At 38.5% G+C, this 22,758-nt stretch overlaps 1 protein-coding gene across 1 annotated transcript in view; it reads left to right on the forward strand.

Moving 5' to 3' along the window:
- Positions 1-22,758, forward strand: part of PRR16 (proline rich 16) — a 537,790-nt gene that overhangs the window by 216,003 nt on the left and 299,029 nt on the right. Inside the window, exons 2-3 of the mRNA XM_077911356.1 lie at positions 10,451-10,591; positions 11,919-12,107. The gene's annotated coding sequence lies outside the window, so the exon portion shown is untranslated. The remainder of the gene's footprint in view (positions 1-10,450; positions 10,592-11,918; positions 12,108-22,758) is intronic.

Here is a 22,758-nt window from a genome sequence, read left to right on the forward strand (position 1 = left end):
CTGGAGCAGAGATGGCATAATAGAAGGAAGAACCATACATGACTTAACAAAACAGAGTTAAAACCAAAGTGCCTTGGGAGAGATGTGCTAAAGACAAGGAAGGCAGTCTGCCCTGTAAAACCCCCCAGAAAAAAACAAAACCTTAAGATATTTACCAGGAATTACACGGAACTAAAACCAGGGGGATTGGTCAAAAACAGAGTCCTGTAGATCTTTCAAGTTCATTACTATCTTTACCCCAGAAATCTAGAAGTCGATGGGCACTGTTTCTCCCCCCAAGGTGAAAGGATTACTCTCTAGAAAACCTTAAAGAACCTCAGAGGGGAATGTCCTACAGATATTCATAAATTAAATAATGACTCATAAATTAAATAATGGTAATGGAAAGCCTGACTTATTTTTATAAGTTGAATATAATGAAGTCAGTTAAACCAGGTCTTCACAAACTTAAATATGCATATGAGTCCCTCACATCTCACTAAAATGCAGATTCTAATTCATTCATTCTGGGATGTGACCTGAGTTTTGCATTTCTAATACTTCCGCATTTCTGCTGGATGGAGAACCAAACTTTGAGTGAAAGGGCACTAGAAACAAGTATATATATGCTGGGAGTAACCAGTTTGCTGCGTCCGTTTAAATACAGGGAGAGAGAGAAGTTACCAGCTATTTGAAGGAAGCTTCCTACATAAAATAGACCCAACATAAGAAAAAGGAACATGAAGGATCTGGAGAAACTGTTATGTACAGAAGAAAATACTCTTCAAAAGGGTGAAAAATATAAACCCCCTCTACATATCATCATAGAAATATGAAGTTTAGTTATGAAACTAAAATAAGAGTCTAGGGAAAAATAAAAATCAGCAAGCAAGAAAGGACTTTTAGAAACTTAAAATATATGAGAAAAATATTATTAGAAGAGTTGGAAAATAAAACCAAGATTATCTCCTAAAATGTACTGTCCATACATGCATCTGTATGCATGCATATGCACACACCCCTGCAAAAGATTGAAAATAAGAAAGAATGGCTTAAAAATTAAGAATCAATCCAAGAGAGCAAACACCTGAAAAATGGTAGTTTTAGCCAAAGAAAGATAGAAAAACATTATGAAGAAAATTATATAAGAAAAAATATTGGAACTTCAGGAATGAGTCTCCAGATGGAAAAGGCCCACTGAATAAGATCTACTTCAAGACACATCAATATGATGTACACCAAGGATGCAAAGTCAACCTCAGAATCTAAAAAGTAGTATAATGATGTCATAAAAATCCAGATATGGGAATCCTTGGGTGGCTCAGCGGTTTAGCGCCTACCTTTGGCCCAGGGCGCAATCCTGAAGACTCAGGATCGGGTCCCGCATTGGGCTCCGGGCATGGGGCCTGATTCTCCCTCTGCCTGTATCTCTGCCTCTCTCTCTCTCTCTTTCTCTCTCTCTGTCTATCATGAATAAATAAATAAAATCTTTTTTAAAAATCCAGATAAAAAATTATTTCCAGGCTAGAATTCTATATCCAGATCAAATAGTCCTTATGACAATATAAAGACATACTTAGATACAGTGACTAAATAATTTAGTATCTGCTATGTATATATTTATAGGAAATTTACAAAGGACATGCTATTGTCAAATGAGGTATGAAGACACCAAAAAAGTAAAAAGACATGGGATCCAGGGGAAAGGTAGCTCATTAAATGGTACTGACAAAATTTAACTCTGAGATAATGAGAAAGAAGAGTCCCAAGTGGACAGATGTACAGCAAGCCCAGAAAGCAACAGGTTGAACTGGATCCAAGGAATCAAGGACTCTACATGAAGGATCTCTAAGGGAGAAAAATAAAAGTAACATACTTGAATATATAAAAACTAATAAGAGATGTGGTGAATATTTCATACTTCTGAGAAAAGTATCAAAAGCACATTAGGAAAAAGAAATAGGTTTATCAATGGTAACAAATGTACCACTGTAGCAGGGGGATATTACTAATATAGGAGGGGAAGTGGGAAGTGGGACATTTCTGTATCTTCCTCTCTGTTTTGCTGTGAACTTTAAATTACTCTAAATGAAGTCCTCGGGACACCTGGGTTGCTCAGTGGTTGAGCGTTTGCCTTCAGCTCAGGGTGTGATCCTCGTGTCCTGGGATTGTGTCCCACATCAGGCTTCCTGCATGGAGTCTGATTCTCCCTCTACCTATGTCTCTGCCCTCTCTCTCTCTCTCTTTCATAAATAAATAAAATCTTTTAAAAAAATAAATGAAGTCCTAACTTTTTTTAAAAAAAATGAAAATTAAGTAATAATTCTAGGAAAAATGATGAGATGTACCAGATTGGAGAAATATTTGTAGTAAATATTTGTACTTGTTTCAGCAGTGAATAACACCTGCAAAGTCAGTCATAATGTTTTCACTGACTAGTTGTTTGGCAAAAAATAAATTTGTAACTACATAGGAAGAGGGTGGAGAGACCGTATGGGTGAGTGGAGTATTTTCAAGTTAAAACATCATCCACCATGGCCAGAAGTAAATAGATCATCTGTAAAATTAATGAATCAAGAAGTAATGGCATAAGTCCATTAATTAGAAACATAGAAATAAATACTATAAACAATAGCAGTAGAGTTGATGGAGTTGCATCCAGGAAGCAAGACTAAAGGGTGGGACGTTAGACGGAAACTTTTATTTTCCAGTTTGAGACCGCGAGAGGTATTTTTAAAACTACATGAACTCATTACTGTGATAATAATGTAGTTAATTTAAAAATAAGCAAGCAAGGTGAGGGCCATAAGGAATGCTATATTTCTGCTGTGATGAAGGTGGAGTCTTCAGTGAAGCTGGTTGGAAGGGAGTCCCCATTTCTCAGCCACACTTGCTGGAAGTTATCTGGGGGGGTAATGAATGATGATAAGTGCTGACTGACTTGCCCCCCACCCCCCAAGAGAACATATGAGATCTCTGAGGGGGAGCTAGCTATAGGGAGAAGAGTCCTGTTCTTGGCTATGCCCAACTGGAACAGCGTTCCTCTTTTTAACCTGAGTTGGGAGGTCTTCATTCAAATAGCAGCTCATCATTCTTACTGAGTTTCAGTATCTTTTCTTTAGGAAATCTTTCTTCCTCTCTTGTACACTCCTAGAACCATTTACAGAGATTCAAAGGTTGTCTTTTAAAAATAGTTTTCACCAGTTTTACTGAGGGGGCAGGTCCTCAAAGCTCCATGGGCTGTTCTACTAGAAGTGATTTTCTCACAAGCTTTTGATTTTATACCATCCTCTCAACTTCTCTTAGATTCAGTTATCTTTTCTTTAAAACCGAGAATAATAATATTCAATTTCAAAGGTTTTTGGTAGTGTTAAAGTCTACATATCAAATACTTATTCAAACATACTATTAGTCATATGGAATGCATTTTTTTAAAGACTTATTTATTTTAAAGAGAGAAAGAAAGTGTGTGTGAGCAATGGGGGAGGGAGGCAGAAGGAGAGAATCTTCAGGCAGAGTCTCCACTGAGCATGAAGCTTAACACACCGCTGGATCTCACGACCCATGAGATCATGAGTGAGCTGAAACCAAGAGTCAGGGTGCAGGTGTCCCGGTGTTTCATTGCATCTGTATCTTTGGGGTAAATCCCCAGCGGTGCAATTGCTGGGTCATAGGGCAGATCTATTTTTAACTCTTTGAGGAACCTCCACACAGTTTTCCAGAGTGGCTGCACCAGTTCACATTCCCACCAACAGTGCAGGAGGGTTCCCTTTTCTCCAGATCCTCTCCAACATTTGTTGTTTCCTGCCTTGTTAATTCTCCCCATTCTCACCGGTGTGAGGTGGTATCGCATTGTGGTTTTGATTTGTATTTCCCTGATGGCAAGTGATGCGGAGCTTGTTGGCCATGTCTATGTCTTCCTCTGTGAGATTTCTGTTCATGTCTTTTGCCCATTTCATGATTGGATTGTTTGTTTCTTTGCTGTTGAGTTTAATAAGTTCTTTATAGACCTTGGAAACTAGCCCTTTATCTGATGTGTCATTTGCAAGTATCTTCTCCCATTCTGTAGGTTGTCTTTGAGTTATAGCAGCAATGTCCACAATAGCCAAACTGTGGAAGGAGCCTCGGTGTCCATCGAAAGATGAATGGATAAAGAAGATGTGGTTTATGTATACAATGGAATATTCCTCAGCCATTAGAAACGACAAATACCCACCATTTGCTTCGACGTGGATGGAACTGGAGGGTATTATGCTGAGTGAAATCAGTCAATCAAAGAAGGACAAACATATTATCTCATTCATTTGAGGAATATAAAAAATAGTGAAAGGGAATAAAGGGGAAGGGAGAAAAAATGAGTGGGAAATATCAGAAAGGGAGACGGAACATGAGAGACTCCTAACTCTGGGAAACGAACTAGGAGTGGTGGAAGGGGAGGTGGGCAGGGGGTGGGGGTGACTGGGTGACGGGCACTGAGGTGGGCACTTGACGGGATGAGCACTGGGTGTTATTCTATATGTTGGCAAATTGAACACCAATAAAAAATAAATTTATAAAAAAAAATGAAACCAAGAGTCAGAGCTTGACTGACTGAGCCACTCAGATGCCCTGGAATGCATTTTTGCAAAGAGTAACTATTACCATCTTTATTAAAAAGTGATCATGTGTTCTGTAGTCATTTATTCACTCAAATTTTCCTCAAATACAGCTACGTATGCTATTCAGATGATAGAAATTTTGGCCAAATCAAAGGAGATGACTTCATCAGGCTTTTAATCTATGGGAAGAGAGAAGTTAACAAATTCATACGTAAAATAATGTCAGGAAGTGCTAAGCGTGATAAAGAATGATAAAATAGGTATAGTAACTAGAAAGTGTTGGGGCTACCAGATATAAGGACTTCCAAGTAGGCTGTTTTCTCTATATACATATCAAGCTAATCTAAAATTTCCAAATATTGGCATCTGAATGGCTTTTGTCTTCAGAAGTAGAGCAAAAATCTTTTGTTGATTCCTAATTTTCAGTCTTGGATTTAGAAAGTATGAAAACATACATACACTGCTTAATATAATACTTGTTAGATATTGCTCCTACTCTTATAATTTCAAACCTATCTTAAAGTGGTGGAGACAGGTGAATAGGCTCTTTTGGTCACTTCTATTTCTGTACTCGTAGGACATAGACACATTCTATATATATGAATGGGAATTCAGAGAGTAAGGGAGAGATATTACACTACAGATCCTATAAATCCTAAAATATTCCTGGAGTTAAAAGTATTATAGATGTTAGAATTTATGATTCTCATGAAAACTTTTAAAAAGAGAGGGGAATATAAAAATGTAATATAAGTGACTACTTAGGAGAACTAATTACTAAATTGGTTTCTCTGTGTTAGTACACTCTCGGAAGAGACAATATCCCTTAGATTATTCATATCTAAATCACAAACACAGAGACTCTCTTAATATCCGACATTATGAGAGGGTGTGCCATTGTTATTAAGACATATGCCCAGGAGACGCCTGGGTGGCTCAGTGGTTGAGCTTCTGCCTTTGGCTCAGGTCATGATCCTGGGTCCTGGGATTGAGTCCCATATGGGGTTCCCCGCAGGGAGTCTGCTTTTCCCCCTGGCTGTGAATCTGCATCTCTCTTTCTCTGTCTCCCATGAATAAATTAATTAAAAAATAAAATCTTAATAAAGATACATGCCCTGTCCTCAAGGAGTCTGTATTATAGTAGAACAAATAAAACAAATACAGAAATAATAATGTAAAGTTCATATCTCCAGGCCACCAGCACAGGAGTAGTGTTAAAATGAAGTTAGGACTGTAGAAGCTCCAGGTAATCAAAGGGGCAACAATGGTTTATTTCCCGGTTGTCTTCTACAGTCTTGTTTTACTCCTGGTTGCCCCGGCACCTCTCGGAGAATGAGGTGTTGCTGGAATAGTTCACAACCTGCTGTTCAACTGCTAATTCCCCCTGTGCATCAGTGAAATTGGGCACCGGGAATAGGATGCTGCTCCCTGCTTGCTCTTCCCTTGCCTTGGCAGGAAATTGTACGCAAGGAACTTGTGCAGAGTGCAGAGCAAGTAGGCAAGTTTTTGTGTTACTAGAAAAAACTAGGGAGTTTCATTGCAAGGCTGCTCTTTCCTCTGAGACAGCTGCTGTGCTCCACAAAGCCATTACCATAATTCACAGCTGGCTATTGGCTACCATCATGCTTTGACTTTTCGTTGCAAGAGCCCCCTGACAAATGGTGTTTTTTACTGCTTGAAAATAGCTTATTTCCTTCTCTCTGTATAGCTTTAGGAAGTTCTGGGCTGTGGATTCCAAACTTACCTCTAATTCTTGAGAAATTATCAACGCTATTGGCTCTTCAATTACTGACCATGACCAACTGAAAATTCTCTCTTCCCCTTTTCTAGAAGTCTCTTAGAACTATATCCATTAAAAACACAGATTACTCTTTCTGAGTCTCTCCTCTCCCTGGGGCAACTTCCATTTATAATCAAGCAGTCTCTTTCCCCAGGGCTACCAGTAGATTTATTGTAAGAATTTTGGAAAGGACAGAATTGATCTGAAATACAATTGGGAGATACCCTTCTGCCAGATCCCTATGGCAGAACTCAGTGCCCAATTGGATGTGAGTCATAGAAGATTGGAAGGAGTTAGGGCAGGCTGCTGGATCCTGGTAGAGACCAGTAGTAGAAGACAAATGATAGAGATTCAAGAGGATGGGGAGCTAGTGAGTCAACAGGCTTTAGTAACCCCTAAGATTATGTTTTCAAACACATGATGTCTGTCCAGCTTGAAAAGGGCAGAGTAGTAGAGAGACATTTGAACAGGACATGTCTGGAAAGGAGCAATGTATAGACACGAAAGAAAGATGACCATGGCCTGGATCAGTCCTATCCATGTGTGCCACCCTAGACCTGTGCCAAAACTTTCACTCAAGTGATAACAATCAAGAGTCCAGGCCAGAAGAGCCTTCTTATGTTGATGTAATACTGTTATTTGAATATAGGTCCATGAGCCTTTGCTCTTGAAGAGTTGAAACAGCAGGTAGAACACAAATGACAAGTGGGAGCTAGAACTGAGGGATATATGATCTGAGAAAGAGACAGCGAAGTTTAACATTTCAGAGATGGAGCAGCTCTGGATTGTTGAAAGACTGCCCAGGGGAAGGGCAGCGGCCTGGGTGGCTTAGTCAGTTAAGCATCTGCCTTTGGCTCAAGTCATGATCTCAGGGTCTTGGGATCGAGCCCCGTGTTGGGCTCCCTGCTCAGAAGGGAGTCTGCTTCTCCTCTGCCCTCCCCTTGCTCATGCTCTCTCTCTCAAATAAATAAAATAAAAATCTTAAAAAAAAAAAAAAAAAAAGACTGGCCTGGAAGTAAAGGACATTGGAAATGTAGGACATCAAGAAATTGTGTGCCTAATGAATTGATTGGGTAGGGCTTTCTCATGGGGGTTTGTATTAAACAAAAAGAAATAGCCAAGGATTATAAATAAAGCAGGTGATTGAAAATCTGTCTTATAATGGTAACTAGGGTAAAGGGAGTGCAGTAAACTAGGGTGAAGATAAAAAGGGTATGATATCCTACCCCAGCCCTGTCTATAGAACTGTCCACAGTGATGGAAATGCTTTATGTTTACACTAATCAAATAATAGCCAGCAGCCACGTGTGATATTGAGCACTTGAATAGGACTAGTTTAACTGAAGAACTGGATTTTTAATGCTATTTAATTTAATTTTAATTAAGTTTAATTTACATAACTGCATTAGGCTAATGGCTATCACTGGACATTGTGATTTGGAAGAACAGTGGACTAAAAACCACAAGGGCAACGTACTGTATTGCTGATCTTACCACCAAACTGGAGCACAGAATACCAGTGAACCCACAGCGTCTTCCACTTGGCTTTCCAGGCATCTGACTATCTCCCCTACTCCTTTAAGGGTACAATAGCGTGGAGACCAAAGAGTAAGTCATTTTTAGGGAGCAGAGAGTGATATATTGTGGATAATTATAGCTCTTGTTAACTAGGTACAGTTGATAAATATGTGCTTTTGTAATCTTTATTGTGCTATTTTTTCCCACCACAATGTCTTTTAAGCTTCTCTTTCTACAACAGAAATTTCCGAAGTTTGGTCCATGAAAATGGGGTGTAGGGGGAGTCCCAGGATCCTTTTAGGGAGATCAAGACCATTTCCAAAATAGACTTTGACACTACTTGCCTTTCTTCACCGTGCTAATGTTTGCAATGATGTTACAAAAGATTTTAAATAAAATGATAGACACACTTGGCACCAATCAAAGCATTGGCACCAAACTATACAAGTAATTACTATCTTTTTCACTGCCAACACTTGAAGTGAGACAGAGAGAACAAATTTTACATAGGAATATCTTTAATAAAGCAGTAAGATTATTATTTTCATTAAATCATGACTCCTCCTTACTCAACTTTTAAACATCCTATGTGGCAAAAAGGGAAGTACATATAGAGCAATTATCCTAGATGCTGAAATACAATGGTTATCCCAGAAGCATTGTGTAGTTGTTTGAGTTTTGAGATAAACCAGCCATATTTTTTTATGAAAATGCATTTAAAAGAATAAATGAGGGATCCCTGGGTGGCACAGTGGTTTAGCTCCTGTCTTTGGCCCAGGGCGCGATCCTGGAGACCTGGGATCGAATCCCACGTCGGGCTCCCGGTGCATGGAGCCTGCTTCTCCCTCTGCCTGTGTCTCTGCCTCTCTCTCTCTCTCTCTGTGACTATCATAAATAAATAAAAATTTAAAAAAAAGAATAAATGAAAATTATTCAGAATTGGATATTTTCTGACCTTCTCTGGAAAATGAGCAAAGTGAACTTATCATTTCAAGGAAAAAATGGATAGTATATGCTACCAATGATAAATTTGAAATTTGACATGACAGTTGGAATTCTGAAAAATTTTTATTTGCTACTGTAGGCTTCACCATTTCTCAGCACTTAAAAGACAGTTCTGATAATGAATGGGATGTTTTTATGTTGTATAATGAAAGGTGTCAGAAACTGAACGTTCTGCATAAGTCTATGAATGAAGATTTTTCACATGACCAGTGCACAGTGGTTCATGTAAAATAGCAAAGGGCAAGACAGGCCAGTGTCTTTTAATAAAACAATGAGAATAATCCATTGGTATGGTTTCAGATTGAACCTTACAACTAACCTGTAAGAGTTTACCACATGTTGAGTGTTAGTATATAATATCAAAGAATGATAGTCTCAATTATCTGATAAGGCTATTAAAATTATCTTCCCTTGTACAATATATACATTTGTGATGTAGGAATTAATTAATTAATTAATTAATTTATTTATTTATTTATTGATGTAGGAATTTCTTTACATACTTTAATCAAAACACTCTGCAATAGATTTAATGCAGAGCAGATTTGAGAAGCCAGGTATAATATTCTTTTAAGTCATATGTGAGATTTGCAAAATTGTAAAACAATGATATTCTGACTTTTTTGGAAAAATGTGGCTATTTCCTATAGACAAATATTTTATGTGAACAGGTAATGGGTTTTTATGGTTATTTGTAAATCAAATTAAAATACTTTATAAATTTCTTTTTCAAAGTATAGTATGAAAATAGAGTTAAAACTCAGTTAAACAGCAGCTCTTTGGAATCTTCATGTACTTTTAAGAACATAAAGAACATGAGATAAAGTTTGAAAACTGCTGGTCTAAAAAAATCTGATTGATTATTCCAGAACCTGATTCAAACTTCAGTCTTAAGAAACATTTTCTATAGCTCCCTAGCCTCTCACTCCTTCCCTGTTTCTATGTTTGTATAGAATTTATATAATACATGCATATAAGACATGCCTTTGCACATGTGTATTTTGTGTGCGTGAGAGACAAAGACAAATAAACTCATACACAGGTATAATCAAGCAATGGCTTTTCATATAAAGTGCAGACAATGGTACATCTATGGACAAAGACAAAGGATCAAGTGGGTAGGGAAAATAAAAATTAAAAGAAAAATGCAGGACAACAAAGCAAGAATACCTGCTTGGTTTTAAAAATACTGTTTGTGAAAAAGAACCAAAATAAAATAATTAATCTTAGAAAGCAGTGACTGTGTTTCTCTGTCTATATTGAGAGAGGTTAGAAGTGAGAAAGATTTAGTATTGGTGAAATGACAACTAAGAACAATGAGAGAAATCATGTTAATGACCTTATCCTTTCAAAACAAAAAACAAAAATCCAAAAAACAGAAACTCCACCACCTACTAAAAGAAAAAGATGGGAGGGGAACTTGGAATCATGGCCACACAACCACCCTGGCTAGGAAACCAATAGAGATGAAATAAAATATTTATAGCATGATGGAGGGAGTATGGCCATGGTGAGTAAGTTCGGATGTTTGCTAGAACCTCTCTGACCTTTCTCTGACTTTCTCTTGCAGAACAGGGCAGAGAAAGCTACTGAGAGTCAAAGTCAAGTTAAGAACCAACAGAAACAAAGCCATGGAAAAGGGAGCCATGGAGAAGGGAGCCACAGAAAAGGGCAGGCGTGGGACTCTGCTATGAAGAAATTTTAAAGAGAGGTTGGTTTGTTGGCTTTATTTGGCTGTACTTTTGTGTTTTGTTTTGTTTCCATTTGGCTATACATTAGGCATAAAGCAAATTACCTGAATAACTCTGGCAAATAATAGGTGTGTATTATAATTTTTGAGGTCTAGCTAATGTCTAATTTAGTTAAGACTAATGAACAACTTTACTAATTATTATTCTAATTATAATGCTTTTATGAGGATAAGGAGTACTCAGGGTAAAACAAACCCTCTGCCTTAGTTCTAAGAAAACGATATTTGAGGCTGGCATGTTGTGGGATCTCTTTCAGTAGCAATCATCCTGATGTGCCAATTGGTGAGGGTTTAGCAGTTCATGCAAGTAAGATATAGTCTGTATAGCAGTTATAAACTGGATCTCATAAATTAAGTATCATGTTCTTTTTGCTTCTTTGGAAAATTAACCAGTGTTCGACCTTAGTCCTGTGACCCAAAAAGGAGTTAACAAACTGGTTTGTGTACTTCCGGCAATAGAGACTTTTGGTTCCTTTTCGGGTTAGCTCTTCTATCCTCCAGTGAGCTTTCCTTGATTTCCCAAGTCTAGCTAGATGCCTTTCTCCTGGACTCACATAACACACTATGTCAACCTCCCTCTTGGAATATATCATATCTATATCTATATCATCTGTATCTATATCTATATCACCTATATCTATCTATATCTATATCTATATCTATATCTATATCTATCTATATCTATCTATCTATCTAAAACTCATTCACTTGTTTGCATCTCTCAGACAAAAAAATTCCTAAAGGGGAAGATATGTATTTTATGTATAATATCATTCTCAGAGCCAGACAAGCACCAAGGAAATGCTATATAATTTGTAAATATTTTTGATCAACTTGAACACACACACACAAAAAAGAAAGTATGAAAACAAGTCACAATGGCTTTAAGCCTAAGGTGGTCTTTCCAAGCTAAATAAAGGGCAAGGTAACAAACAGGAAAGGGCTTCAGCACTTACATTTGCACATGCAAACCCTTTAGCTCTTTAGTGTGGCTGCAGGAGGTTCTGAATGAAGTATTACACAGACAACTAGCACATCCATGCTCCTTTATGATGTAAGCATCTGGGGTCACATGTTTTCTTACATACACTCACAATTTTTGCTGAAATATTTGAAGTATTTTATGTCACCTTCATCCTATTGGGGACCTTCTACTAGTCAGAGAATCTGTAAGACCATAGTGAATTGTCATGCACTTCTCTGGATATGTATTTAAATTAGAAAAAATATTCACCAAATTCTATCTTTAAAATGTTCAGATATTTATTGTATTTTTATTTTTTTAAAGATTTATTTATTTTAGAGAGAGAGAGAGAGCATGAGCGGGAGGGGCAGAAGGAGAAGGAGAGAGGATCTCAAGCAGACTCCTGAGTGCAGAGCCTGATGCAAGGCTCAATCTCATGACCCTGAGATCATGACCTGAGCTGAAACTAAGAGTGGGTCACTTAACTGACTCTGCCACCCAGGGGTCCCTAAGGTATGTACAGATAATTTTAAATGATGCTTTTGAATATGCATTACATGCAGTTAGCTCATCACTCAAAGGTTGTAGAAGAATATGCATAATAGAAGAAGTCTTCTTCCTTTTCACATTGCCCAGGCACTTAACTCAATACACTCAAGGCAAATACTGATGGAGATTTTTATAGATCATTTGTAAAATGGGAAATTAAGTTAGGTAGAATATATTTTTAAAGTAAGTTCTCACCTGACCCTTCATTTTGGCTTACTTTCTCTTGTTATTGGATCCTGTAATATCAGATCATTTTTCTTACAATACATATCACATCCAAAACTTAGTATATAGTATCTGTCTTTTCTGCTGGATGGTAGTTTTCATAAAGGAAGGGGAAAATGTGTGCATCTTATTTCCAGGTGTACTCTTACCCTTACACTGCCTTTCAAAAGTCTGATAGGTACTGAAGTCTGGGTGAATGAATGGGAAATGAATAAGTGTGGGTTAATCTATGTAACCAATCAAAAAAATAGAAAGAGAGAGAAAACCAGAACTAGGTCTTTCAAAAAGAGAGAATAAAATTCAAGGAACTGTTTACATAGAGTTGCTGGTGAATCATGGTGAGATAAGGAGGCAAACCAAAGATTAATAACATATGTTGAAAGCATGATTAGTCTGGGAGCAGATGGCACAGAGGGAAGAGGTAGTGATACCACATGCAAAAATTGGAGAGTAAGAGGAGTAAAAAGTAAGGGGAGCTAGAATAATGGCCATCAGTGGTTGGGGCACAGAGGGAGGGGCTGTTCTGCATGGGCTAAGGAGATGCAGCCACTGCTAAGGATGTTGCCACAGTGTCTAACCATCCTGTAGGAAAGGAAAAAAAGACTCCCATTTCTTACTCTTGCTTCCCTGTTTTCACCTTTGCCTAAACCTGCAGAGAAGCCGGTTGGCAAGAGAAGCTAGGTGGCAGAAAAATGGTGTTACCTGTGATGAAGAACAGAGTGAGGGTGAAGAAAAGCACAGAAAAAGGATTAGTGAAGTAACAAATACCCAGTGCAATTGACCCTATAAATACCTGGTGGACTGATTTCCAGCAGAGCGAGCCTGTGGCCAGTGGGACACATACTATTTCAATGTAGATGAATTCAGTATAGATGTCTTCTCTGGCATTATTTATTTTAGGAGAACAAGGATATGTCTTTCAAATATGTCTCTTTCAAAATGAAAGTGTTACAGACACTAAATCTATGAATACTACAAGAGGGCCCAGTGTATGAGAAAACATACTGAGTAATTAATAAAGTTACATACAATAGAGAATCATGGTGAGAGTAATCATTTCTCACATGTAGAGTGTGTAAGGCTGCTAGAAACATGAGGAATAGACTAGCAAAAGTATTTTGATACTTATGTGGGAAACATTTATAGCTTCTGGGATGTAAAAATGTGTGATCATAAAAGATCCTGTGTTTTTTCTGACATCAACTTTATGGTCCAAGTAATAGATTTCAGCCATCAGAGAAAACATTCCAGACCCTTTTTTTCATTGTTTCATTATTAAAGAGCTGGAAAGAAAATGAGAAAAACAGTTTGTCAGTTACATAAACATGGAGTGTTTTTAACAAATATTCTCTGATTCTAGAATAAAGAAAATATTATTAATGGCAAGAAATATGTGGCCCAAATATTGGTAAAGATAAAAAAAATGCACCTGTGTGTCTGTATTGTTGATGTAATGTAGCAAAGGAAAGAAGCAAAGGACACAGGTGGTGACTTATTTTTGTCTCTTGGTAAAATCTCGGCAAGAAAAGTAAAGTATTTGACTTATACTACCCAGGTCATCAAGCAGTGTACTTTAACATTTCTAGGCACCTGATACAAGTTCACTGAGTAAATGATTAATTGGAAATACAAAATATTACAGGTGGAAAATATATGAGGTTCATAACATAAAATGTTGTCATTGTGCAGAAAAATTGAAACCCAGAAAGGATAGAAAGAAACATAGTCAAGTTTATAGAGTCATGACAGATAATGAATGGCGTTCCTGGTTTTGTGTTTTCGTTTTTGTTTTTAACTCTAGCAGTAGCAGGTAAGGCTACTGAATTTATAGTCAGTCAGCCTTGGGATCAATTCAGAACTCTGCTACTTCTTGTGCAGAACTTCCACATTCAGGGGTGCCTGGGTGGCTCAGTTGGTTAAGCGTCTATCTTTGACTCAGATCATGATCTTGAGGTCTTGGGATTGAGCCCTGCATCAGGCTCTCTGCTCAACGGGGAGTCGGCTTCACCCTCTCCCTCCGCCCCTCCCCCTGCTCATGTCTCTGTCTCTCTCTCTCTCTGTCAAATAAATAAATAAAATCTTTTTTTAAAAAAAGAAAACCTCCACATGCAGTTAAGTTCTTTATTTTTTTATTTTTTTTATTGATTTATGATAGTCACAGAGAGAGAGAGAGAGAGAGAGAGAGAGATGCAGAGACATAGGCAGAGGGAGAAGCAGGCTCCATGCACCGGGAGCCCGACGTGGGATTCGATCCCGGGTCTCCAGGATTGCGCCCTGGGCCAAAGGCAGGCGCCAAACCACTGCACCACCCAGGGATCCCAGTTAAGTTCTTTCTGCCTCAGTGTTCGCATCTGTACATAGGGATAAACATTATGGAACTTTAGATGTTTAGAAGGATGGAATGAGCTAATGCATCTAAAGGATTGGGCAGAGTGCATAGCAAGGAACAATGCAGATGAAATCTTTTTCATGTTTTGCTGTACCACAGACTTTTCATCAAGGACTTATCATCCAAGCTTTTGAGTTGAAAAGATAGTCTAAATTTCTTTTTTTCTTTTAGAGATTTTATTTATTTATTCATGAGAGATACAGAAAGAGAGAGGCAGAGACATAGGCAGAGGGAGAAGCAGGCTCCATGCAGGAAGCCTGATGTGGGACTCGATCCTGGGATTCCAGGATCATGTCTTGAGCCAAAGGCAGGTGCTCAACTACTGAGCCACCCAGGTGTCCCGATAGTCTAAATTTCTAAGGTGATCTCTAGGGAGCAGGAAGACAGCACTCAAGTTTCCTGTGATATGTTCTTCAGGACCCACTTGAGTATCTTCCCACTATCATTGTGGGTTTTTTTTTAACATTTATTTATTTATTCATGAGAGACACAGAGAGAGAGGCAGAGACATAGGCAGAGGGATAAGCAGACTCCCTGCAGGGAGCCGGATGTAGGACTTGATCCCAGGGCTCCAGAATCATGACCTGAGCCAAAGGCAAATGCTCAACCACTGAGCCACCCAAGTGTCCATCATTGTGGTTTTCTTGTCCAAACCAACAGTCTAGATTTATTATTTCCTGATTACATCTTTTCATATATATTATATACATACATATATATGAAAAGATATATATATGCTTTTATTTATTTATTTGAGACAGGGAGAGAGAGCACAAGCAGTGGGGAGAGGGAGAGAGGGAGAAGCAGACTCCTCACTGAGCAAGGAGCCTGATGAGGGGCTCTATGATCCCCAAGACCCCACGATCATGACCTGAGCCAAGGGGAGACACCTAACCGATGAACCACCCAGGTGCCTCTCCTGATTACCTCTATTATCTAAAGCAAACAGGTTACTCAGCAGCAAACTGAACACTGAGATCTTTAGTCCATTTGGACAAAGAACTTTGTAATTAGCCCTTACTTACAGGTGTGGATATAGGGAGCGTGCAGTGAGGAAAACACTTCTGGCTGTATGGTTTTTACAGAGGGGCATGGGTATGAGTGATGGTGTCACATTGATTAACACAAAATTAGCAAGAAAAGGCAGTAAGTATCCACTGAGATGCCTTGTACACACCTGGTGCCCATAAATTTCTGTTTTTAATGAACTAGGTTAAAAGATATGGAGTTGGAATATGTTCCAGGCATGGTTTTTCTGAAGGACATAGGAAACATATCAAGGACTTTGCAAATGCTTAGCATTCAATCAAATACATATATCATATGTATCAATCATATATATATGTATGTGTGTATATATATACATGTGTATTGTATATACACACATTATATATGTGTATTGTGTGTTTATATATATATAGTGTCAGTAGCTAGAATCAAAGCTTTGATAGGAAAGATGTGGGTACATGAGACTAAGGATGGGTATATTGAGGTAGAGGCAGTTGAAATATACTAACTCCGAGATTCCCTCAAGCTCTCTATGCCTGTGGACTTACTCTGTTCTGCCTTTTTAGAGAAAAATGGGCACCCTTGTTCAAAGACATAACTGGTATTTGCCTTTCAGGGCAGTCTTGACCTATTCAGGATTATTCCTCAACTACTCTCCTTGCCACCATACCAATAATTTTGTCAAATCTGAGCATGACTCGAGACGGGAAGAGCTCATTATGTGAAGAGAAGAGAGGACTTTTTTGCCAAAGGAGCTATCAAACCTAGCTAATATAACCTGCCTAATACATGCCAAAATCAATTGGAGACTATGTCTGTGAGTGGAGACTAAAGACCCTGAACCAGAAGGGACAAAAATATAATTGTGGAAATAAGAGAGTTTTCAATTTGAGGCACTAGTTGCATGCCTTAGAAATTAACACCTTGACCCAGGCCTTTGGAGATGATAGTAATGTGCTTCTTGGATGATTCTTAGAAACTTGCAAAACTCAATGGCTCACCTTCAGTGAGTTAGCAGAATAGCTATGGGAGAGTGTGCAAGAATGGGTCTAGAGTCTCAGAAAAGAGCAAGTGCTAGAATGAATCCGCTATGGAAAATTGGAAGAGACTCCAGTTGCAAATGCCAAAGCAATAAAGGATGTGCTGGTGAACACCAGCATTCCTAATTACCTCAATAATGGCTGTCCTCTGTATGACAGGATTGACAGTGGACAATTCCATCACTCAGTGAGGATGAGAGAATTCCAGAGTAGCCAAACTCAGGGAGCAGCACTTAATCATCAAAAGCAATGTGGGTGTAATGACCAGAAGGGACATCTCAGTCAAATGGCAGCCTTGAGACATCTTACAGCTGGGTCATCCTTGGAGATGACTCCTAAAACATGATGTACTCAGAGTGTCTGTTTTATATACGTAGCCTTGGTGGTGCAATTCATGTTTAAGAGCTCTTGATGGGATGACACTAGGTCACAGTAGGAGGTCAGTCTTCTTCTGACACTGTTATGGACTGAATGTTTGTGTCCTCCCAGAATTCACAAGCTGAAGCCCTATGCCCCATGGTGATGGTATTTAGAGATGAGGCATTTGGGATCTAATTAGGGTTAGTTAGCTAGATGAGATCATAGATTAGATCTCATAGGGTAGATTAGAGCCCTCATGATGGGATTACTGCTTTTGTAAGAGGAAACCCTAAAGAGGCTCACTCCCTTGGTCTCTGTTTCTCCCTGTAAGGACACAGTGAGATGGGGGACATCTACAAGGCAAAAGAAGAGGCTCAGATGAACTTACCTTTCTGGCATCTTGATCTTGGACTTGCCAGCTCCCAGACTGAGATATAAATGACTCTTATTTCATCCAAGTCCATGGTATTTTGTTATTGCCTGTTTTATTTATAGTCCTCTGCTTTCCTCACATCCTTCCATGCTCTCCGTGAGAGTACTCAGGCAAGAATCTCTGTCTCAGGTTCTGCTACTGGGGAACCCAACATAGTATAGTAATGTTTACTTACATATTTACTGAGTATATACCAGTGCCAGGCACGTCCACACAAGATATGCAACAGTGAATAAGACAAGCACTTTAGTGGCTTCATAGGGCTCAGAGGCTAGTGATCTCATTAGCATTTATTTACTAAGCATTTTATTAATGAGATCTGATAGGGATTTCTAAGAATACTTTTATTCATTTCATAATGTCTTTTAAAGTTTTTATTAGCTTCTGGATATATTGTGTTTTGATCAGAGAATATGCCAAATAGTATCTTATTTACAGAAAATGTACCAAGGGCTTAATAAATTTGATACATATTCCAGAAATATTCAAAGATCAAGTATCTTACTTGACTTCTCAACCTATTCTTGTCTTATACTTTTCTGGTGTTATTCCATAGGTGCCATATTTTCTGGTTTCTCATTGATATTTTTAAATGGGTTTTGTTTATAAAAGTATTTCCTCTGGTTTCTTTATTAAATTATCTCTTCAATCATCCTCTTTGCTATTTTTAAAGTTATTTTTTTGTACTTGTTTTTGCAGTAATCAGTCCCCATATTCTTTGTTTCTCTCTCTCTCTCTCTCTCTCTCACTCTCCCTCCCTCGCTCTGCTCCTGCCCCATCCTTATTTGAGGAGATCTGTTCCCCATCTCAGTGTTTGCCAGCAATCATGGACTGCCAGTTTCCCTATTCTTTCCATATTCCTCTTGGGTACTGTTGAGGACCTGAGTACACATGTCCGGTACAACCATAAGGTACATCGTGATGTATGATTCCAGGCTTATTCTTGGCACTTAGAGTTGGTGTATTTCTGCCTTAAGAAATGGTCTCATTTTACTCTCTGCTGTCTTCTTATGCATCAAACTTAAAGAATTAATCTTTATGTGAAAACATACAATTTCTAGTGTGCAGAGCTACATCTTGGCCTTTTCCCGTCTTACTTAATTTTACATCCCAGGGCTCTACCCTCCCACCTGGGTTTCAATTTGCCACCACTTATATCTCCTCTTCCCATAGTTGCCCCTATGTTGTTCCCATAGTTATCTGTCAGCCACAACCTCTGCCTGGAAGAGGAGCTATGCAGGTGGACATTACTGTATTCTGATCACATTAAGAAGGAATATTAACACTGGTTAAGATTGCTTTCACCTAATACTTTTGTTAGTGATCCAGCATCTAATTTTGGAAACAAAATTTCAGGAGGCAGAATCATCAGACACCTTGGGCAAAGAAACATTTAAAACCACAACCAGCTATTTACATTTTGAGATTTTTTTAAATAATAAATTTATTTTTTATTGGTGTTCAATTTGCCAACATACAGAATAACACCCAGTGCTCATCCCGTCAAGTGTCCCCCTCAGTGCCTGTCACCCATTCACACCCACCCCCCGCCCTCCTCCCCTTCCACCACCCCTAGTTCATTTCCCAGAGTTAGGAGTCTTCATGTTCTGTCTCCTTTTCTGATATTTCCTACCCATTTCTTCTCCCTTCCCTTCTCTTCCCTTTCACTATTATTTATATTCCCCAAATGAATGAGACCATATAATATTTAAATGCATGTTAACTTCAGCTACATTTTTCCAAAGGACAGATGCATTCACACTCAACAGATACCCTGAGAGCGCTTCTTGAGAATATGATCACTCTCTCCATGCCTCAGTGAAAATCCATCCAATGTGTCTTTCAAGCCTTCCATTTTATAGAACTATTGTGGAGACTTTGCAAATGGAGACTTTGGAGGAGTCCAACAATATATAACTCCATAGCAAAATGCAGATACCGTGAAATACTGCACAGGGTTGAGTTGCATCTGTCATTATAAAATATTCAGATGAGAACACCTAAATAGGAAGAATAAGCCAGCATGGCATGGAAAAAAAACAACTTCTAACAGAGTTTCTAAAATAATTAATATGTAAAACAATTTTAATACATTCTTCTCAAGTTAATTGGCAGCACAATTGACTATTCTTGTATGAAAGATGTAACCACAGGAGTTAAAAATAATTCAACTGCATTTTAAAAATATTTATTTCCACCTATCGTGTTGCCCAATCTCTTTTATTTGCCTGACATTGCCTATGGAAGAAACAGTTGGCACAATTATACACATTAATAGTTCCCAAATATGTTTTATAGCTTAGAAGAATAATCTGAACAAGGTGTATATGATGGAAAAGTTATTTGCACAATTTAAATGGAAGAGCTAAAGAAAAAAACACTCGAAATATATAAAATTTTGTGCACCTGTGAAAATGTGTTACTTTGATCATTTAAATTTGCCAAAATTCTACTGTTTTGAGCTAATATGTAAGTAATTTATTAAATAAACTGGTTATGAATGCACTCATATTCCAAGGTGGGCATGTGGGTGGAAGTATGAGCCTGAAGATACACCCTCTATTATAAAACACACACACATGTACGTATTATTTTCCTGCAATGACTGTCAGTTTAGTACAAAAGCTGGGACCCTCATTCACTCTTCTCTGAGAGTAAAGGAATTCCTACACAGTTCTTTTATATTCGTGCAAGTAGGGCCCCAACTGGTTGGCCAGCCATATGTATGTAGACGTGTTCTACTTGTACTGTGTATAATAAAGCAGGGTGAAGTAAAACATGGCGCTTTCACATAGGGTAATTTGAAAAGAGTTTAATAAAAGAAAAGGTGACAAGTGTGCTCAGGGTATAGTGACATCAAGCCGTGGTTCAGAATGTGAGGTGACGCCGAGGTCTGAAGAGAAAAGTGGGGAGAAGGGAATACATGGAACCCAGGAAGGCTTTTGTCAAGGGCTGTGAAACTTGCGGACACAGTCAGCTGTGCAGGAAATATGCTAAAGGAATATTCTCCCTCTAGTCCCCATCGTCTAAACCAGTGTGGGGGCACCCGGGTGGCTCAGCGGTTTAGCACCGCCTTCAGCCCAGGGCGTGATCCTGGAGACCTGGGATCCAGTGCCTTGTGGGGCTCCCTGCATGGAGCCTGCTTCTCCCTCTGCCTATGTCTCTGCCTCTCTCTCTCTGTGTCTTTCATTAATAAACAAATAAAATCTTAAAAAAAAAATAAACTAGTGTGGAAAGCAGAGAATAAAGGAACGCATGGATGTAATCCACACAGGTGGGTCTTCTGTGCAGAGATCACTGCAAAAACTAGTGGACAGTTTGTCTGGTTTCATTAATTCAAACTCTTGCTCTGGTGACTGCTTCATCAGGCTCCATTCATCACCTCTCTCATCCCTACCTGCCGTCCACCCTGCATTTTGTGGCCGCAGAATCAGCCTAGTAGAAAGGGACTGGGGAGCTCCATTTTAGCTTTACTTGGGCTATTCTTACAAAATGGAAAAGATTTTAAGGTATGTGTCATGTCAAAATCAAAAGGGGACTACTGAATTAATTTTATAATATGTAAGTGATGACTGGAGTAGTAAAACCTGTGTATTACAACCCTGAGTTTCAAGCCTGGAAACATGCATGTTGTCACGTAAATGAGAAATAGCTCATACCTCTACCAGATTCGGTATCACATAAGTCATTGATTTGGAGGCTGCAGTTCATAAAACAATAAATAAGTGAAAATCCTGGGTCACGAGCAAATTGAATCCAGTGGTTATATTATTGCAGAATTGGGTACACGGTGTGGTTTTCACACCGTTCCAACCATCAGTTCACTCGCTATAAATTACCTGGCATTCAGCTTATCAAAAGAGGAGCTAGCTGAACATTACCTAGTGCTAGAGCCTGATGATGTGCCAGTGGAGTCTAAGTCACACTTTCTGTTCGTGTGCTGCTCTACCAAACAGCTCAGAAATGTCAAGAATGTTACTAAGCTGCCAGTGTGTCAAATGCATGGTGGAAAGTACATGGCAAAAAGCTTTCCCTTTTGTTTTCTTGGTTGCATTAGTGTATTCTGAGCTCTTTTATGGCTCCAGATGGGCAACATTTGAACAACTGCTTTCCTTTCATAGAAAACACTGTCATGCCCTTGAGGCAGGGAAAGTCCGATTGTTATAGCTCATACTGTTCTGCTACAGAATTATTAACCCAAACCTTTGAGTGGATTCACTCTAATAGTCACAGTCTTTGAGGTTTCTTGAATAAATCTTGATCTGAATTTGAGAATGGGTTACTTTTCCTTAAGTAATTCAAACCAAATAGAGCCCTCCCAACTTCTCGCTCTCCTATTCCCAAATATCCTGTAGCAAATAAAGATTGAGTTTGGTTATCAGGCAGCTATAAATAGGCAAATTCTCCCCTTTAGGGGGGTGTCTGACCTAAAGCAGAAAATATGCAAGTTTTTGGCACTGAAAGACAGCAAAGAGAATCAGGGGTGCAGGGTATGAAAGGCTAACGAGCTGGGAAGCTTTTCATTGTAGAAGCTCAATGAGCAAGAATGAGGACACCAGCTTTGTGCTGCTGGTTGTCCTACAACAGTTGTGTGATCTCAATTAAGGCTCCTAACCTTAAAGTGAGGATAATAGTACTGCTCCATTCGAGTTTTATTGCTTGATACCGAGCATCAAGGGAGATGATGATGTGACAGTAGGCAGTGGATGGAAAATAGGATCTATGAAAATGCAGCCTGATTAAAAGTAGAACAAAATTTGTGTTTTTTTTTTTGGAAAAACACGTGAGCATAAAAATACTACCAAAACACACAACATGATTTCTGATAAAGCCCTCTTATACCAAATAATCTAGGTATACAGAATCAACTCTTAGGAAAAGCAAAATATGATCAAGAGTAATCATCACTAGAAAGTTTTGGAATAGATCTTACTAAATTTTGCTCCATGAAATTCTTTAAGCAGAATACTTACAGGTGTTATGTTTTAGGAAGAAGTAAGGGAAGGGATGGGAAGGGAAAAACAAGACATGGAAAGTTATGGGATTCTATGGTCAAATAAAATAAATTTGGAAACTAAAATTAAACAGATAAGATTTTTCAGACTTTAACACCCTGATATTTACCTTCATCATATATAAGAGGGGCACATGGTATGCAGT

The sequence above is a fragment of the Canis aureus genome, chromosome 10 (assembly GCF_053574225.1).
Source record: "Canis aureus isolate CA01 chromosome 10, VMU_Caureus_v.1.0, whole genome shotgun sequence".
Lineage (NCBI taxonomy): Eukaryota > Metazoa > Chordata > Mammalia > Carnivora > Canidae > Canis > Canis aureus.